This window comes from Larimichthys crocea, chromosome XVI (genome assembly GCF_000972845.2).
Source record: "Larimichthys crocea isolate SSNF chromosome XVI, L_crocea_2.0, whole genome shotgun sequence".
In the NCBI taxonomy this organism is placed as follows: Eukaryota; Metazoa; Chordata; class Actinopteri; family Sciaenidae; genus Larimichthys; species Larimichthys crocea.
In genome coordinates, this window is record NC_040026.1 from 5,187,698 (window position 1) to 5,207,260 (window position 19,563).

The following is a 19,563-nucleotide window of genomic DNA, read 5'->3' on the forward strand; positions in this document are numbered from 1 at the left end:
CTTTTTCTTTCAAGCTAACCTCAGGCCAAACTCTTCTGACTCTGAACGCAATTCTCCTGTGCATTCATTCCAACTGCTCTACAGCAGCTGATGCTAATGGCTCAGTCATCATGTAAGGCTTGTGTGTGTGTCTGTGCATGTTTGGAGGTTGAATAATTTTTATTCCTGTTCACTAGATGTGATCTGTGCAGTCCTGATATGAAAACATGTAGATGATTATGGTTGTATTTAACCAGATTTTATTATGTATACTACTAATCATACAGTATAAAATATATATGAACATATAATATATATGCACAGTCTCAGTGACGTTACCCACAGATTTCTGAAGAGCCGTTGTGAAGCATCAGAACAACCTTCTCAATTTCACCATTGGTCGCTCTGGCCGTCGCCATCCTGGCAGTTCTGCTTTGGCTGCCTCCCAACTAATCCAAAAATGGGCAGCAAATATTGTTTATTTCTGCTGTAAAGCTGCACATTTTAACATGGGCGCTTATGAGATTGACTCGTTCTGTAGCCAGCCCCAAGTGGCAGTTCAATGAACTGCAGTTTTTGGCACTTCCACGTTGGCCACTTGCTTCTAACTCAATACACTGGAGGAGAAGGGAATTTTGGTTCTGTTTCTCAAAGTACTAAAGAATGAAAATTCAACAGTAAAATGTCAGAGGCAATGTCCTGGTTACTCTGAATAAATCACTGACTTTGGGAACACTTTCTACCAAAGCAATAAAGAAAAGAGATACTTGCACAGATACATGGTTTCCCTCTGCACATCAGTGATTAAACAGTACAACAGGTACAGGTAAAACAACTACAAATTCCTTGGAGTGATCACTGATGATCCTCCTGGTCCCTGAACACTACAAATCTGGCCAAAAAGGCTTGAGGGAAGATACATTTTATGAAGCAAGCAAAGCAAAACTAGGAGGCAGCAACACATTGCCAGTAAAGGGTGTTTTCTGACAGTCTCTCCTCAAAGGCATTCATGCTGTTACACTCAGTTGTTCATACTGAATGTGTCCTGCTGGGTTTTTGTTCTGTCTCATCATTTCCTGTTTTATTTTAAAATTTATCTGCCCTCTCGTTTCAGATCACTTGCCCTTCCCTTGTGTCACCTGTTGCCGTGATTCCTGTTCCCCATTACCCATCTGTGTGTGTCTATATAAGTTCTGTGTCTCCCTTTGTCCTGTGCCAAAGTGTTCAGTCTTCTAGCCTTGGTCATAGTCCCAGTGTGTATGTTCGTGAGTTTTTTGCCTCGTAAAAGTGATTTTTTTGTTTGTTGTTGTTGTAACTTTTCTAGTCTTGCTTTTGGTTCCATAGTGTTTAGTTTAGTTAAATTATCGTCAGCCTCCCTTGGAGAGATTTTCTGTTCTTGGTTTTTAGTGTATAGTATTGTCTAGCCTCCACCTTACAGGAGAGGTTTTGTTTCTTCCCTGTTTATTTAGTAGAGATTTAAGTTAATGTTTTGCAGCCTTTTTGATTTTCCTCCTTGAGTGATTTTGATAATTTTCATAACAGTTTTTTCCCTTCTGAGAGACTCCTTTAGGTTAATTTTTCATAGCCTTTGTGTTGCATCACTCTGTCAAGGTTTTGTTGTTTTCCAGTAAATCTGCTCACTGACACTTCTGCACCTGAGTCCTGTTTGAGTTCCGGCCTGACAATGTGACAGAAGTATTTATACAAATAATTCAAAAAGAGCTTAAGAGAAGTGCAAATCCTGTCTTTCTCGCCTACACACCTGGTTAATCACTGCCTGGTGTGGGTGTAAATGTTGCTGGAAGTTTCAAAAATCATCAGAACAACTGTAGAACAATTCCACCATTGGCAATAACAGTGCTATACAATCGCATGTTAAGGCTCATACCATATTCTTCAATATTTGGAGCAGAGGCTGAAGTCTTAGAGGTCAATATTTCCAAATCTGGACAAATACAACTTAAACTATCTTAAATCTAGCTCAACCTTAAACAGCTAAAATGCTGTATATGGTTTCAGAGAGAACCAGAAGTTAAGTCAAGAGGGGTTTTATTGTCATTTCAACCATATACACAATATGCAGTGAAACGAGACAGTGTTTTGCCAAGGACCATGGTGTTACATGAAACATTAAACATTGTGCAAACAAATGATAAAGTACAGTTCGTTTTGACAAAAACAACAGACAGCCAGAGCTTAAAAGACTTGGAGGTGTGCATATGACACATACTTTAGTGAGCATATACAGTAGGGAGGTAGATACTGAACTGAATTCAGTAGCAGCAGCAAAGTTGCACCTTTGTGCAGGTTATGTTTGCTGTTGTATTCACAGACATAACACAAGACACATATTCCTAATTTGTGAAGCCTCCTGCCAGAAGGCAGCACAGAGAAGAGTTCATGGCAGGTGTGTGATGGGTCACCCACAATGCTTCTGGCCTTGCACAGGCAACACGTGTTGTAGATGTCTGACAGAGTGGAGAGACAGGGGCGATTACCGAACCGCGCTGCTGTTGACACTTTCGAAAATGCTCTAATGGTTCCTCTGTTGAACGTGGTGAGAATGGGGTGTAAGGGTCCATATGAGGTCCTCTGTGATGTGAAGGGCCAGGAACTTGGAGGTTATCAAACCTGACACAGATTTATCATCAGCAAACTTATGATGTGGTCCGAACTGTAGAATGCTGCACAGTCATGAGTCAAAAGAGTGAAAAACAAGGGGCTGAGCACACAACCCTGAGGGGCTCCTGTGGTCAGCATTGTGGATGCTGATGAGTTTGAACATAAAGAGTAAAGTTGCAATTTGTAAAGCCAAAACAACGACCTAAAAGAACTAAACAAACTAAAATGCCCCATGAGTAAGGTGATTATTATCTGTCGATACAAGCAACTTCTTACACATTACACACTGCAAGAAGTCATTTCATACATTCATGTAAAATAATTAAAACTGTTAGTAGCAGCTTCATGTCCTCGCTGCCCCCAAACACACAAACACACACACACACACACACACACACACACACACACACACATCTGTTTAGTTGATCCTGATGACTCACTCATCCCCCTCTCCCTCCCTCTGCTATATTTGGACTTATCTCTAGGCTTCAGCTAAACATTAAAAAGTTAAAAGAGGCAGGCGGAGGAAGTGGAAGAACACATCTCCTATGTGTGTGTGTGTGTGTGTGTGTATAGGGGCAGACGGAGCATGATTACATTCATAACTGGGAACAATTCCCACTGTGCAAAACGTGTAAACTGTGTGACGTCAATGCATATACACGTCAGAGCCAGGGAGACACTGCTTATTTGCACAGTGGTGATCTCCCTTAGTGTTTCCAATCCTTCAAGTAACGCAGTATTTACACAATCCATCACGCCGCTTTAAGTCTGGATTCCAGCTGCGGCCTGGTAACTCTGCTGGTGCCAGGTCCCGATATGGGCCTGCTGTCTGGCTTGATTGGAAGCAATAAAAAGGATTACGCTGATTGCACCACAAGGGGGATTTTAAGTTAACAACAGCACCGAAAATAAATCACGGCCTGTTTTTTAATGCTGTCTGTCACTGTATGAAACACAAAAGGGATCTGAAGTCGAGGGTGGATGCATGCAGGGAGAAAATACATTCCAGTGTTTCATTTTAAACACCTTCTCCAGCTTATTAGACCGTTGGTTAACTCAGACTCTACTCAGCTCTGAACAACAGAGGCCTCTGCATCTACTGTACTTCCCCCTCCTGCTGCGTTCCAGCGCTTATACTCATTATTTCTCTGACCCTACGCAGTAATTAGATGGCTATTTCTCCAAATCAGCACACTCGCTCCATTTTAATGTGACCAAAATGCACTGATGTTGCCACCCTTGATCCCTCTCGCAGCATGGTGATTGTATGAGGGCTCAGAGGAACAACAGGAGGGAATATATGTGTTTATGTGTGTGTGTGTGTGTTTTTTTGCTCTTTAACGGTTTTTATTTCAGCTTTAAACCTGTTGACTGAGAAACTGAGCTGGTTCTGAGAGGCGGTTACTGGGTCAACACTGTGTGATCAGCACTGCCCTGTGACTTTTACTGCACTGTGATTTCATTACTGCTGCACTTATCACTTTATCAAGTAAAAGGCCAATGCAGAGAGATAAAGTTACACTGCAGCACTAACTGTAGGTGGGTTTGTGGATTCACATCATTTAATGGAACAAGGTCAAGAATATAATTGCCTTTGTAATTCTGCTAAATTCGTCATCCACCATCTCTTTTAATCTGTTTGTGAAAGACTCAATTTATCTCCAAAGATCAGACCAGACTATGTTTTTCACCTCAAATGACTAAATGGCTTGTGGATACTGTAACAGAGAAGCTGTGTGTCTTTGGGTAACTCTAATCAACCGGTCAGAGCTGGGACACAGCGTTGTCCTACTGCTCCTCTCAAGGCACAGCAACCATAAAACAGTATAAACAGTTAAAAGAAATCAAAAAGAGATTCATATACCTGCTATGTTTCTCTGCAACTGTCAAGTGAATTTCCCTGAAATGCTGCAAAACACAAAAAAAACAAAATTCAAATTAGTTGTGTTTCCATCAGCTGAGCTGAAAGAAATAATAGGCTTCCTGAAGGCACATCCATTAGAAAAATGGAAAGAATCCTTTAGGAATTGATTAGCGACAGACCAGATGTTATTGTTCTTTTCTGTCAAGATAATGTTGGCTATATTTCATACAGTCTGTCAGTGGAACAAAGCAATGTTTTCATGCTTTAGATGCAGGGCTGTGCAGTCACGATAGGCTTTTTATATGTGGTTTAAACAGCAGGTGTGACAACCGTGGGAGGAAGGACAGATTGAACAAACACCCAGTGTCATTTTTCAGCTGTATATATCTAATGATAATATACATTTTCTTTCTCTCTGATGTAAATGTATTTCTCCATATGCCATTATTTTTTAATCGAATACGATGACTTTTAAAATTCTATAATTTTTCTGTTCATTGCACATTTGTCTAGAAAAACATCATCTGCTTCTAACGATTACAACATTGTTTTTGTTAGGGATAGTCTTTTAACGTTTACTGAAGTTTTAATTTTAGTAATTAGGGTTACACTGTATATTAGCATAGGCTCAAATAACCACATGTAATGACTTGATAGCAGGTTGTTAACTGAAGATAGAGCCGAAACCATATTTATTACAATTTCCTTGTTTGAGTTTAATATTAACTTAAATATGCTGCGACAGGTGTAATATATATTGTTCACGTACAAAAGATCTGCACAGAATTATCATCATCATCATTAATGTGGACCCCAGGGAGACTCGCTGTGCCTTTAGGGCAAAGCTAATGAGGATTCTGACAAACTCATTCAACTGCTACTTCACCTTAGCTTTACGGAGCATTTTAGCCTCTTTCAGCACATTTATTTTGGTTTTACCTACAAACTGCCTCAGCTGTTTTCAGCTTAAATCTGTGATAAACCCACTGTAAGCATCACATCACAAACATCACTTACACAAACACCAACTGAAAGAGAGGCAAAGTTAGCGACAAGCTAGCAAAATGGTGGAGACAAAAAAAGAGCAAAAAGAGAGGCAGTATTGGACAGAAACACAACACACACCTGCTTGGTGTCTACTGCATGTGAAAATAGGAAAATGTTTGCTGACGTTAGCCAAAACAGCTTTAGCTTGTTCTATTATATCCCTATATATATATATATATATATATATAATATTATATAATATATATATATAGATATATATATATATATATATATATATTTAAATGATCAATGTCCAGTGTGTGCAGATTATTTACAGAATAGGGATGCAAATTACGATTAATCGTTAGTTGACTACTGACGCTTATCGGTCGATTAACGGTTAACTGATAAGCAGCTTTTTTTCCTAAGAACATACATTTCTCACGGTGTCTTTTAACATAAAGCTAAATATTGCTTATATACTGAATAAAAAATGCATGTTATATTCCTCAACTAATGTTTTATTGTACCAGTGGGGATACGGTACAGATATGGCATTCAACCAAAATAAATTCTGCATAGAAAATTACAAAATTAAATTTTTTGTACTATACATACACCTGGCTCACCTGTTGCATGTGAAACATTAAGCAACATAAAATATTTTTTAAAGCTATACAGTATGGGCCTAGCCTACGCAAAATTAAGCCTACATATAATTATCTGGTAAAGTACTTACATGAAAAACTTGAAACATTAGCAGCACCACTTATAATCTCCCTTGTTCTGAGAAAGGTAACAGTAAGATTACTAGCCCTGGAAACTTACAGTAACATGTAGTACTGAACACAGCTTCAATCATCCCTGAGGAAGGTGACAGTAAAATTAGAGGGCCTCTATTAAACAATTTCCCGCAGAAATTTTGAGAGTGATGAGTGGGCTGAGCATGTCTCCGCCTCATGTTTGTGTGCCGGGTCTCTCGCCGCATTACGTTCAGGTACGTTCGTTGTGGTCTAGATTAAACAATGGCACCCTTAACTGGCGACACCATGACATTTCACTGAAAAAAACTGGCCCTAGATTCAGTTGACCTAATTAAACAATTAACTGATTAACTGTTTACATCCCTATTACAGAATATAACAGAAACTGAATATAATATTATTTAAAAAAAATAATGATTGTATCATCACCTGAAAATAGGAATCATTGAGTTTTTGTTGCCGTAGAATGAGCCTTTCATAGCTACAGCTGCAGGTCCTCTTTAATAGGGTCCACCATGTTGAACCACCATGTTTCTACAGTAGCCAAGAGAGGGTAAACTTAACAGATTCTAAGGCATTTTGCATTTTTTGCACATTTCACTGTCACTCTAGTTTCTCCTTCACACTTGGAACAGAAAAAAAAAAAAAAAACTGGTTAATTTGGAAATCAATGTGTTACGGAATAAGGAATAATGTCCCCTTGGTCATGTAATCCATAACTGTATTGTGACCTACATGAACAGGACAAGCCTCTTATGAATGCCCTCCTTAACAACGACAGATCCTCAGGAGGATCAGAAGTGTGTGCTTGCAACAGTACAAAGCAGAGAAGAAGACTGGCATTTATATTTAAACATAAGAAAGCAAACCCAGTGATCACCATCAGACTGGTACACCATTTCAAAATGTTCAGGCAACATTTAATAGAAATTGGTATTTTTGTCATTTATCACCTCCAGTTTCAGAATGCAATAACACTGTTGTAAATATGAACAGCTGTACACATGTATTTGTTATGATTGTATTACTTGTGTTCGTCAACTAGCAAGTCAAGTTGACAACTTCAGGCAATAAAGGTCAACAACACAAGACAGAGCAGCCAGCTAATATTAGTTACTAGTCCAACAGCAAGAAGCCAACTCTGTGTCTGGTTTTCAGCCTTTGATATCAGGCCGACCTTGTTGATGAAAAGTCAGTCCCAGATTTAATCTTGCTCACATTGCTCACTTGCCAGCTCCGGTTCTGGCATGACACAGGTTTTGCTTCCCGACTGCATTGCCCTACCCCCCTGAAAACCTACTTCTTCACCTTTGGTACAAATACTAACACTCCTCCAGTGCTCTGAGCTTACAGTCTAGGCAGCCAGGCTAACAAACTGAGCTAACATTAGCTAACAGCAGCTACAGTCGCAGCAGTTTACTTGACTGTCCATCAGGAAACTCTGTAAATCACAGAGCAGCACCTGGAGGACGCCAGAAGAAAAACCAGAAAACAATTTCTCCATAAAATATCATCCAGTTTTATCAAAATCATTGAAATATTTGGTGGTGTGTGACGTAAAGCATTATGGTACTTCTGGTGGGTGATCGTACCTAGAGTACAAAATTATATAGTGTACTTTTGGGGTGCAGAATAGGAAAAACAAAGCTGATACAAGTTACACAATATTGCCTTAAAGAATGTCTTTGATTCTTTCTAAGGCAACTGCTCACATGCACAAGTATGCAGACACAGGCGAGCTTTCCCTAGTAACAGAGTGGGGTGACTGAGATATATAGATACATTTCAGGGGGACGTGTGTTGATGAACAACTGTGCTGCGGTGATGAAGAGGCAAGAAAGTGAGCAACCATTTGAGATTAATGAGTGAATATGAGCTCAGCTAACAGCAGACACTAAAGCACCATGACTGCAAATGAATCTGGCAAGGCAGCAAGGCAGCGAGACAGCAAGTCAGCGCCGTCATTCAGCTGTGAAAGTGGTACAGCCCACCATGTTAACAAACACAGGAGATCCACACCTTTTTTACTGTCTTGATTTAAAGCTAAAAGCAAATTTAAAGCAAATCAGACCTCTCTTTTCCCCCATAGGTTCACCAAGTTAGTTTAACAAGCAAGGACCGCAACATCAACAGAACACGTTTAAATAACTCATTAACAAAAATAACATATTGTGAGTGAACCGTGAATTCTTCTTCAATCTGGTGCTGCATTGTGTGGAAACTTTGGTAATCTGGTAATTTGATTAAATGGAAAATCATTTAAGAATATGCACCACATGAGTATAATATCAACTGAAAAAATAAACATATTTAACCCAGAACCAAATAACCTGCATTACAAACTAGGGATGTGGAGTGTCGGTGTAAATGTTTACCAGGCAAGGAGAATGAAGCTAAATTATGCTTTTTTGGTTGCATTATGGGAAATGTAGTATTTGCTTGAGGAGTTTGACCCATCACCGATGCACCCTTTAATGTTAATAAGGTAGTAAGGTAGTTGAAATCACTTTGAAGCTTGAGCAAAGTAAAGCATCGGAACTGTACTACTTACACAATTATGCATTAGTAATAATAATCCAAAAGTACATACAGCCATTCTGCTGCATTATGAACACTTTTGATCATTTCAGTACATTTGCTGATAATCATATATAATCATACACTTTCAGTGGTGACATTTTGAATGGAGAACTTTCTCTACTTTGACTTAAGCACTGGGTCTGTACACTGCAGTGAGCCGCACACAGTGTGCTCATGTTTATGCCTGGCCAGTGACACTTTATACCAGCAGATACCAGGAGGATGAGAGAGGTCAAATATTATGACAATGAGTTCAGCTTTCACAAACTCACTGCTGCCATGAGATACATCTCATGTTTAACTCTGAGCCATCGTTTCATGTAGGAGGCAAAGTGTCCATACCCAACGGCAGAATGTAATTTGGGTAAACAGAATGTACAGTCAGTGTTAATGAGATGCTCCTCTCCGTTGCAGTGTCACTCTGTGATTCAAGCTGATGAGTGTGTTGTGACATAAAAATCTCACTCACTGCAGCTTTGACTTTATGTTCTTGCCACTCTCCGCTTTCCCTCTCCTCTGCGTCTACCTCAATCACCCCCGACCATCCCCGCCTCCGTTGCCCGTCAGCGTCACTTGTTACCGTGGGAAGAACAATGCTGACATCACGCTCATTATGCAATTCCATCAACTCTGAGCGGAGAGAGCTGCTTTTTTTAGCAACCGCTCAAAAACGACGGGTCATTCAAGCCTGCACATCTGCCCTTAGAGGGTGTGTGTGCGTGCGTGTGTGTGTGTGTGTGTGTGTGTGTGTGTGTGTGTGTGTGACCGCAGTGGCGCGTGCATTCCCAGCAAGCACGTCTGCATGTTTATGTCTGATACAATTACCTGGAAGATTGTAAGGGAGAGTAATAAAGGGCCACAGAGTGAGGGAGAAATACTGCAGTAACCCAAGGGCAGGTTGCTGCTCAAGTAGAGGGATGATGTACCTCCTCTTAACACACACACACACACACACACACACACACACACACACACACAGAAGATAGCCTAAAACAAACAGCTCCTCTAACTAGCCAAGGTTAACTGTGGTGCATTGAAACATATGTTTCCCATAAGGGACTCCTTCTGACTCCCTTTGCTATTATGCTACAGTCTCTCAGAGACTGTGTCACTTTGCAATATTGCACCGGCATGCACTTTCCCTAAAAGCACAGCAAAGCTAATATAAATTCTCAAATATCAGGCTGAATGTGTGCATAAAGAAGAGAAGCTTTCCATGCGATGAAGAAACTGTTGGCAACTTGTGTCTGCCTGCCATGCAGCCCCTGGAGTGCTGATACAGAGAACAGTCTATCTCTGCTGCTCTCCCTGCTTCACACAGACAGAATAGAAAACAGAGGAAGAGGACTGGAGCTGAATCCCAATATTCCTCCTGAGCCATCTCCTTCATGTGCTGAGGTACAGCCTCTCAGTGCTACAGACAAAATAAAAAAAAATGAGAGGATTTCTAGTTTCTGCTTGTCATTCTTTCTATTCATCACTCATTTGGTCTGTCTGCTCAGTTATTCATTCAAGGTTTTTCCTCCCACATCTACATCTTTGTTGCTTTTTAGCACTCTGTGCTGGCAGTGTGGCTCGACTGCTGGATGGATTTCCATGCAGTTTATTTTAAAAATTCATGTCCCCCTCAGGTTTAATCTTAATGACTTTGATCATCTCCTGTCATCAGGTCAATATTTCAATTTGTAGCAAATATTACAGATCAGCATTGTCATTGTGAGTATTTTTGAGGTATCTCCTGTCATAACTAGACAGATGATATTTAGTTATATATCTGAATTTTGCTTCAAAATGTAAAGAACTGCCTGAACTCTATGGCTGTACCAGGACCAGCACAGCCTCAGAGACAAACTGGGGCCAGGTTGATGACAGGGAATACAAGTTATATTCAGTGGCTCCAACCAAGACTCTGACTCTGAGGACGTCAAAGCCGTGGCCGGTCCAGGGACATGAGTAGCCTGAGAGGAAGGTCGAACATCAGTGCCAACCTCCTGAGGCCTGATTGGGGTTCATGGTTGGGTCAGGCCTAGTTTGCCAGGAGCTAATCCCAGCACCTTGGTGCTGTTGGACTGAGGGCAGCCTGGATGTTACAGTGACTCACTATTGGCTCTTCAAATACAAAGTAGTGTTATGAAACAGGAGGAGCCATGGCTAACTGGTTAGCATGCTTCAGTACTTCAGTAAATATCTCTGCAACATAATATAAAAAGGGTCTTGGATAAAACTTCAAAGTTGTTATTTTTTCACATTCTGTTGATCATTTTAGTTCATTATTGGATGTTTTAAACTAAACAATTATATATGGCTCCTTCAGACTCAGGCCCTGTGGCCCTGTGTCTCTGTCTCTGAGGTGGAAATGATCATTCATGCTTAAAATGAATCTTGTGACCAAGGAGTCATCATACCCAGAATTAAATACAAGATTCATGTGATCACTTTTATAGCTATACTGTATAAGAGAGACTGAATCCTGACATCACCAGTAGGTCCTTGGGGTCCTCTGATCAGGCATTGTTATTTTCACCTCGGAGAGAGACAGCGGATACAGTACACTGTGCCGATTCAGCATAAGTTGACCTGCTTATTGACAACTTCTGTCCAGCTGCTCCAAATCAATTATCTGGGCATCAAATAGATCCACTCTCTCATATTTAGACAACAACAAGACATCACACACACACACACACACACACACACACACACACACACACACATATACACATGTCCTTGGGGTGAAATGACTTGTAGGAGACTGCTCTGTTTTGCAGCCTCTGTTAATGAAAGCTATAATTATCACACAGCAAAATCAATACCCTCAGTTCCTTTTCAGGGAAAGGTGTGGTGGTTGGATGGGGGTGGTTGGATGGGGGTGGGTGGAGGGTGGAGGGTGGAGGGTTGCCTTGTTTGAAGTAAGACTGGAATGAGCCGTGGGACTGTGCGAAGCACAGCCCCAAAATAAGATTTATGGAAAGGCTGTGTTCATAGCTGATTGGTTCTAATTGTCTCCCAGCTAAGCAAGAATCCCATTCCACTAAATGAGCCGGCGATCAAATTCAAATTCATTTATTGTCTGGCAAGCACACAGAATCTCTTCGCTGCTCAGCAGAGACAGTTTCGAGCGTTTTTAGTGTGTTTTTTTTCGGGGGGATAAATAAAAACAGTCATTATAACAGCTGTGCAGCTGACGATTAAGAAGGAGCAATTAACAAGTGCCTGGTCAGTTCTTCTAATGCCAGGAAACACTCTTCCCAATTCAACTTACCTGGACTACGTCACTGTTGGTCACCTTACATGTGACGAAACGATCTGCACTGGAGTCATCCATCAGTCTCTAGTTTTCTGTCACCCTTTATTACTAAATCATTTAAGGCTTTATAGATTAATTATAAGACATTAATAAGAACAACCATTGGATTGTCTGGTTGTGAGAAGTTCCTTCGACTGGTTGGACTGGTGCACCAAACACCACTCATTAATAACTCACTGGTAAAGGAAATGTTGGGCATATTTCAATATATTGGGTGCGGTGTCTCTGATATGGGTGTGGTGTGAGTCACCACATGTGACGCCCAAATGACAAACACATCTCTTCCCTTATTTTGAAACTGTGAACAAGATCGTCTTCGATAAAAAGGCAGCATGATACGTGACACAGTTTAAACAGGCTATGTAATATTAGACTGATTACACATGAGAAGTCTAGATCCAGTATTTAGTTCCATCTACGACAGGGAAAAATGTAATATCAAACACTTATTTGGCTGCCTAGCTCACACAGGCAAACATGTTTTTCCATGCACAGGCTATTTTTCGTCCTCTTTCAGGCTAGTGGAAAGAAAAGCTCTAAAATACACATTTAGGTGTTTATTTTATTACACTTTGTCTGCTTGTGTCTGTAGATTTCTCCTGAATCCACCAAAAGGTAGCAATAGATAAAGCCTTATTTTCATATTCAAACATAAAATTTCAGACAAGTTGACAAAACATACGTAAGTAGGATTTGTACTAATTATAACTGGAAAGGTTTTACCAGTTAATGTTTTACCTCATTCACCTGTAGTGTGTGCTCTTAAAACAGCATGTTTCTTTCTCTTTTAAAGAGAAAAGGCCTTGAGAATAACGACCAACAAATGTGTCTATTTCAGGTCACATTATCTGAAGTCGCTGGAGTGTAAAATGAAATTGAACAAAGAGCAGAAACACAGTGCTGCTAACATTAAACTCTGATAACATCCAGGTCTGATTTCCACACAGAGGGGAGATGCTACACGGTGACTATGCTAATTGTGAATGGATGAATAAACGTAGAATGTTACCGTACAAGACAATGCAGTTAATGATCCACTCTTTGTCTTTTAAACCAACACTCAGTTGTTACTAGTAAGCCAGCTAGCTGGACATGCTTATGATTGGAGCTTAGGTAATAGCAGATAGATGCAATGTTCAGTCTATCACAGGTTTGCTGTTGGTTTTGGAGAGGTTACAGAAAGACACCACCCTCCAACCTCTTGCTGTATGCACAATGCTTCAACGTGTGCCAAATCTAGAGCATGTTGTCCGTCTGTCTGAGAATTAAAAGAAAAACAGATTTATTTGTCACGCATGTGCATATATGTGAGCATAGGAAGGTGTGCAGCATCACTGGAGATTAATAGAGCATGATGAGAAGTACAGGCCTATGGGCATTTCACAGACAACACAGATTTCTTTGAGCTTGAAGCTCATTGCAGCAACTCTTGTCCGTGCTGTGTGTCATGTCAGCTTGTAAAACACGACTTGAAAAAGACATTTCCTTCATTTTCTTTTGACTTTTAAAGAGTCTAACCACCACACGGCTCAAAAATGAAAATCAGTTTGAACTTTGAGAATGGAGTGCAGCTGATATTTGCTCATGTGCAGCACAAACCTTTCGGGAATAATTACTTCTTGGGCACAGGAGTGGAGTTATCTTACCCTGCGTGAAATCCCAATTACAGGGCGGTCTCCGGGCGGTGTGTGTGTGCTGTTGTGTCATATAAGTCTGAGTGCCCTCTGCCAGTGTGAGAGAGCACTCGGGATTTATGACCTTTACAGTTGCTGCGTGTGGAGATAAAGCCGGCAAAAGGGGTATGAAGGGAATGGAGAGGCAGGCCCAGGTTGGGATGTCATATTGGATATTAGAGGACGGTGGTTGGCGCATGAGGTGGACAGTCCTTGACTTTATCCTCCAGCCTAGTGGTGATAAGCTCCACACACAACCCTGAACTGTGGAAATATACTTCTTTTCCTCGTTAGCACCAAAGTTAAATTGCCGTGTTGGGAAATTCACTTTTATTTGAACACGTCGACATCAGAGATTAGAGGACTTTCCTTATAAACAAAGCTTTATTAAAATGGGACTGAATTTGTGTTTTTATGGGGCATCTGAGCATTAGGAACCTCCCTGCATAACTGTTGAACACTCATAAATTTGCTGATGCAACTATCTACACCTATAGAAGGAGTCTTTCGGTGCAGAGCTGTATATAAGTGAATATGAGCTTGAGAGGATGCATACATTTAGATTAGTTTTCACACGTTCACATGTCTCTCTGTACTGTTGCCGTGAAGAGTAACTGGGGTTTCGTTCCTGTCATCGACGCCCACTTGAGGAAGACAAAATTAGCTCTCGAGTCTGTGACATGCATCAGCAGCGTCACACTCCTGCATGCCACGCACATGCGGTGTGGGCATGCATATTTGTGGCCTGTCACTCAGCATGTGTGTTTCCCTGCGTGTGAGTTTGTGTTTGTGTGAAGGTGTTGTGCAGATCGAGCTAACGTCAATAAAATGTTACAGCTTATATTTCGGGATATTCAATTTTATTTCTGTAAACAAATAAGACCCTGAAGCTACAGTACGTGTTCAGAGCACAAGCTGCTTGGTGTTTACCAAGTGGTAATCTCCAAATCCAATGTGCAAGTGCCAAAAACTGCAATTCCTCAAATGGCCACTTGAGGCTGGCTACAAATGTGAGTCAGTCTCCATAAGTCCCCATGTTCAAATGTCCAACTTCACAGCAGAAATAAACATGTTTACAGCCTGGTACAAAAAACTGTTTTGGTCTCTATAGCTAATTTCCCCGTTCATGACAACTGTACTGAGGGTAAATTTTTATATAACTCACCTGTTTGACACTTTTGGAAATATCCTTATTCTGCCTTCTAGTTTGGTGAGAAGAATGATACCAAAGAAGAAGTTACAGCCAGCAGACAGTTAGATTAGCTTAGCATACAACTCAGCGACTCAGCTGGTTGCATTAATTCTTCACGAGATCCCCAGTTTGTATGTTTGACAGTCATGACAGTCAAAGACTGACAATAAAGCAGGAAGAGAGAGGGGATGACGCACCATGGCCTCTGTTTGGGTCATGCATTACCAACTGATCAACAGGGCACCCTACCCAGTTTGTTTGTATCAATACACCAACTTTTCCGCCTCTATCAAGTCTGAACACATGTTTGCGATATTTCAAATTCAGTTCTCCTGACCAGAGGAAGACCAGGAGCTGGAGCTCTATATTGCACAAGTGAATGTCCAGCTCCTCTCTGAATGTCCATGTGTGGGGGACATGCCTTCTCTGAGATCACCTCGGTGATCATACCCCCTGTTGCTACAGGCCTGGACCACCCCATCAAGTATTGCCTCTGTTGTATTTGCTCCTGTTTGTACATCTGGGGTGGAGTCAAATGAATTTGACAGTAAAATACTGAGCAGACATTTTGACAAATCAGAGCAGGAAAAGCACAGATGTAAAAAAAAAATTAAAAAAAAAAACTAATGAGGGCTGAATTTAATTTTACTGTTTCAGTTTCAGGATCCCAGTATTGTGTTTGCTGGTTCACTGTCACTCTACTGGGACACTTGAATAGACCCAATAACAATCACGAGCCGTCGTCATTATAAGTAATCGTCTTAGTCAAAATGTCTGCTGGGGAAAAAAGCCTATTAAAATCACTGCTTGAAGAATCTTTGCAGATCCCTCACTGCTTAATGACTGCTGATCTCCTCAGCGCCTGTTTTATGAAATACTTTTACAGAGGATGATGAAATTCATTGACTCCCAAAATTATATATATGTATATATATATATATATATATATATATATTTTACAGGAGCATCCAAAGCGTTTTTTTGCAAAAAATTCTTTAAGCTCTTTCCTTCATAGAATCAGCCTCTGCCTCAGTTTTTTGACAGGCTAAAAATAAAAATCATGTGTCCAAGAAAAAGAAGAGGAAGTTCAAGAAACAGATATATACCAGGGTTTCATTCACTTCACCAAACAAGTTCATTTTATCAGGAGACCACTGTCACCTCAAAGATGTGCTCAGTATTCAACCTCACGAATGATGTCAACAATCACTATAAATTCTCCCAGGGTGTTCTCCTATGCAAACATGTCTTCAGAGACTCATAGTCATTACACTCTTTTATATTTCCTTAAACCTTCAGTGCCTCCCTAAGCTCACCATTCACTCCATAGTTTAAATCCCAACCCGTGCCAGGACATCTCCTTTCCAGGCTGATGGTGTCTCTGCCTTACGTGAGTGCTGGTTATTTTTTCCAGTGCGTCAGGTGATAGGGGCATCTGGATTGTTGGCTATTTCCCCTCATCATGTGATAGGTTAGCGGTGCCATGGGTGATGTTTCCAAGACGCAGACTTACTGACAAGTGGAGTGACGTTAGAGAGGCATTGGACCTAGCCAGATCTATTTATAGGTGAGTGCTAAAAGTGAATACATGTGTGGCCATGTGTGTGTTTAGAAAAGCGTTTGCCTTACAACGCTATCCTTTTAAAAGCTGAAGTGAGATAAGAGAACAAGTGAAGGAAAAGATGGAGATTTTTTTTCCCTTTTAGTGAAAGATGAATGTTGGAAAATGCATAAATTCTAGGGTATTAATTGGAAATAATCATAATTATATTCATTGTCAGTGGCAGTTCCTAGCTGTATCAGAGGAGCTGGTTAATAAACAATGAGGTGAGGTTCACCAGTAGATCCAGCAGAGTCTATTCTTCTACTTTATTCTCACATTAACACACAAACACAACACACAAATAAACACACGTGTACCTATACACATCTTCATGCCAATTAATTAGCCAGTTAGAGCGATCACACATTTCCAGAAACCACAGAGCTGAAAAGGTGATTTCAGGTAACTTCAGGAACCATTATGTTCTCCTCTCTCTCTCCACCCTATGTTCTTATACATGCACGAATACACACACTGGACAGAGCAGACACACTCACCACCCACTTCAGACTCTATTAAGAGTTCACATGGACTCCAATGTGAGGGTCCTCCAGAGAGGAGCTGCTGCGTGTTGTGTCTACGAAAGCAAGACGGAGGAGGAGGAGGAGGAGGTGGAGGAGAGGCGTGACAACCTAAAACAGAGCCGTCATTTATCCACCACATCTGACGTCCCTTCTGCTAAAAGATTTTTCTACTTAAACTATAGTAGATTGTCAAAACAGGATAATTATAGTAGCAGAATGTTATGAGAACTGTTATTTTTTTTATCCATAATGGCCTATTTCAAGTAAATGACATCAGCAGGAGCCAACAATTCAGCCAGAGGAGAATATTAAAACCAATATGCTGGCAAATGCTGTTGAAAACTTTAATATAAGGCCATTGGATACTGTTAATGCTAACATTATTGAGAGAGTCAGATATCTTAAAAACCTGGACAAGTAGAATAAAAAATCCTCATGGCTAGAGGGGTGGATGAACGTCACTTTAACTCAACACACTGCAGACGGTGTAGCCATGTTCAGGGCCGCCTTAACCTAATGTTAGGCTCCAGGGCTGAGAGGTTTTAGATAGATAGATAGATAGATAGATAGATAGATAGATAGATAGATGTTTTATTTTTTAAAAATGGCCGGATTCTTTCCCAATTACATCTGTCTGTGCCTCTTGACACAGGTTAAGACAGGTTAAGATGCTCGTCTCGGTCACATGATACGTTACCCCACTTAAGCCCTTAAACCTAGCAAAAATGAATAAAAAACAAACTTCTTTGTCATGCTTCTTCAGCAACCAAAACTAAATTACGGAATAGACTGGACATAAGGAACACACTTTGGGTGTCATTGTGCCTGTCCGTTGCGGAGAAACAAGCTCCGGGCTCCCACTAATTCAGCGTAATGGTGAGTTATATTTTTACGCACTTTATATTTGTTTTTATGCCGGTCGCATTTTATTTTATCGTATTTACCCCCCACACGTTGAAGGCCGGTCTGTGAAAATATTGTCCTACATGGCGCGGTCAAAGGTTGAGGATCGCTGATCTACACCACAAAATGCATTCGTTTCTTTCAAGACATACAACAGTGAGTTTCCCCTCTTTGAGCCAGAAAACACCATAATATTGTTATTAACATATCACTGAGCCCACTTGAGCATAAACACAATACACATTATTTAACAACCACACACAGCTAGTCAAATCAAATCAAATCAAATCAATTTTATTTGTATAGCCCAAAGTCACAAAGTACATTTGCCTCAGAGGGCTTTACAATCTGTACAGGGAGTGACACCCTCTGTCCTTAGACCCTTGGTTCCAGTGAGGAAAAACTTGCCCACAAAAAACCCTTTAACAGGGAAAAAATGTGGAAGAAACCTCAGGAAGAGCCACAGAGGAGGGATCCCTCTCCCAGGACGGACAGACGTGCAATACAGATGTCACGTGTACAGGACAAATCAACACAAACATATTGCAACTTATGGTAATAATAAAACCAACATGTGTGAAAGTCTGATTTCAAACGGTATTATGAAAAACATCACCAACCATCACCTGTCTGCACAAACATTGATTGAACTTTTCCTATTTCTCGCCATATTTTGCATGCAAGACAAAACACACTACCTGCTGATGGTGAATAACAGAGCCATTCTCTAGGCACACACTCTCCATTACTGAGTTTGTGTTTGAAATGCATTTTTGGGAAAAATCTTCTCTGCTGTTATGGGTTCCGATGTCGACACGCCAGCATCTTTATTTTGACAGGACTGCCATTTTTGCCCAAAAAGCAAAAATGGGACTATAAACTACTTACTCCCATTTTCACTTTTTGGGCGAATAAGTAGTTTATTGTGTATTAAAGAAATTCTTGAATGAGGCTCTCATGGTTTTAATACATAAATAGATGTTTGCATGACTACATATGAGAAGTCCATTATCACATTTTGGAGAGAGGATAGCTTATGGAGTTTGTAATCCTCTGTTTACTGTGAAAGTTTTGCATAGGATAGAGGATTTGAATCACATTTGTGTTTCATGTGTACATTTTGACTCACAAATTGTTCATTTTGGTGAGAAACATCCAGTTACCTAGCTTAAAATTCTCTTCTGTATGATGCTAGCAAATGCTAACAGTGCTAAATATGCTAAATATGCTCTGTAGAAACACGATAATGAATTCAGATTCATAATCCATTGCTGAGGAATGTAGCTTTCACTGATTAAGGAGCCTGGCTCCAGTTCTACCAAACACAAGACTAATTCTTTTGGCTGCCCCTGTCAGTCAATCGACCCTCACAGCGGTCATTGTCAGGGTCCCTCATGACGGACAGTAGGACATCTGCTGGTGGTTTTGTTGTTGTGAGCTGCCCTTTTTGAAATGTGATGCTGAAATTGTCATGCACATTTAGGACTATGACTCAGGAGCAACATTCTGGGCATTCTAATTACTGCATACTGTATGTGGTAACAGTATGGCACGGGCAAAAA

General features: G+C 40.5%; 1 long non-coding RNA gene across 1 annotated transcript; it reads right to left on the reverse strand.

Annotated features, from left to right (window-relative positions):
• Nucleotides 1-2,029: 2,029 nt before the first annotated feature.
• On the reverse strand, nucleotides 2,030-17,154 carry LOC109139573 (uncharacterized). Its single transcript, XR_002042230.2, has 3 exons — nucleotides 17,072-17,154; nucleotides 4,469-4,512; nucleotides 2,030-2,610 (listed from the first exon to the last, which is right to left on the reverse strand). It is a non-coding gene; the product is annotated as an uncharacterized LOC109139573 (long non-coding RNA).
• Between the last annotated feature and the right edge of the window lie 2,409 nt (nucleotides 17,155-19,563).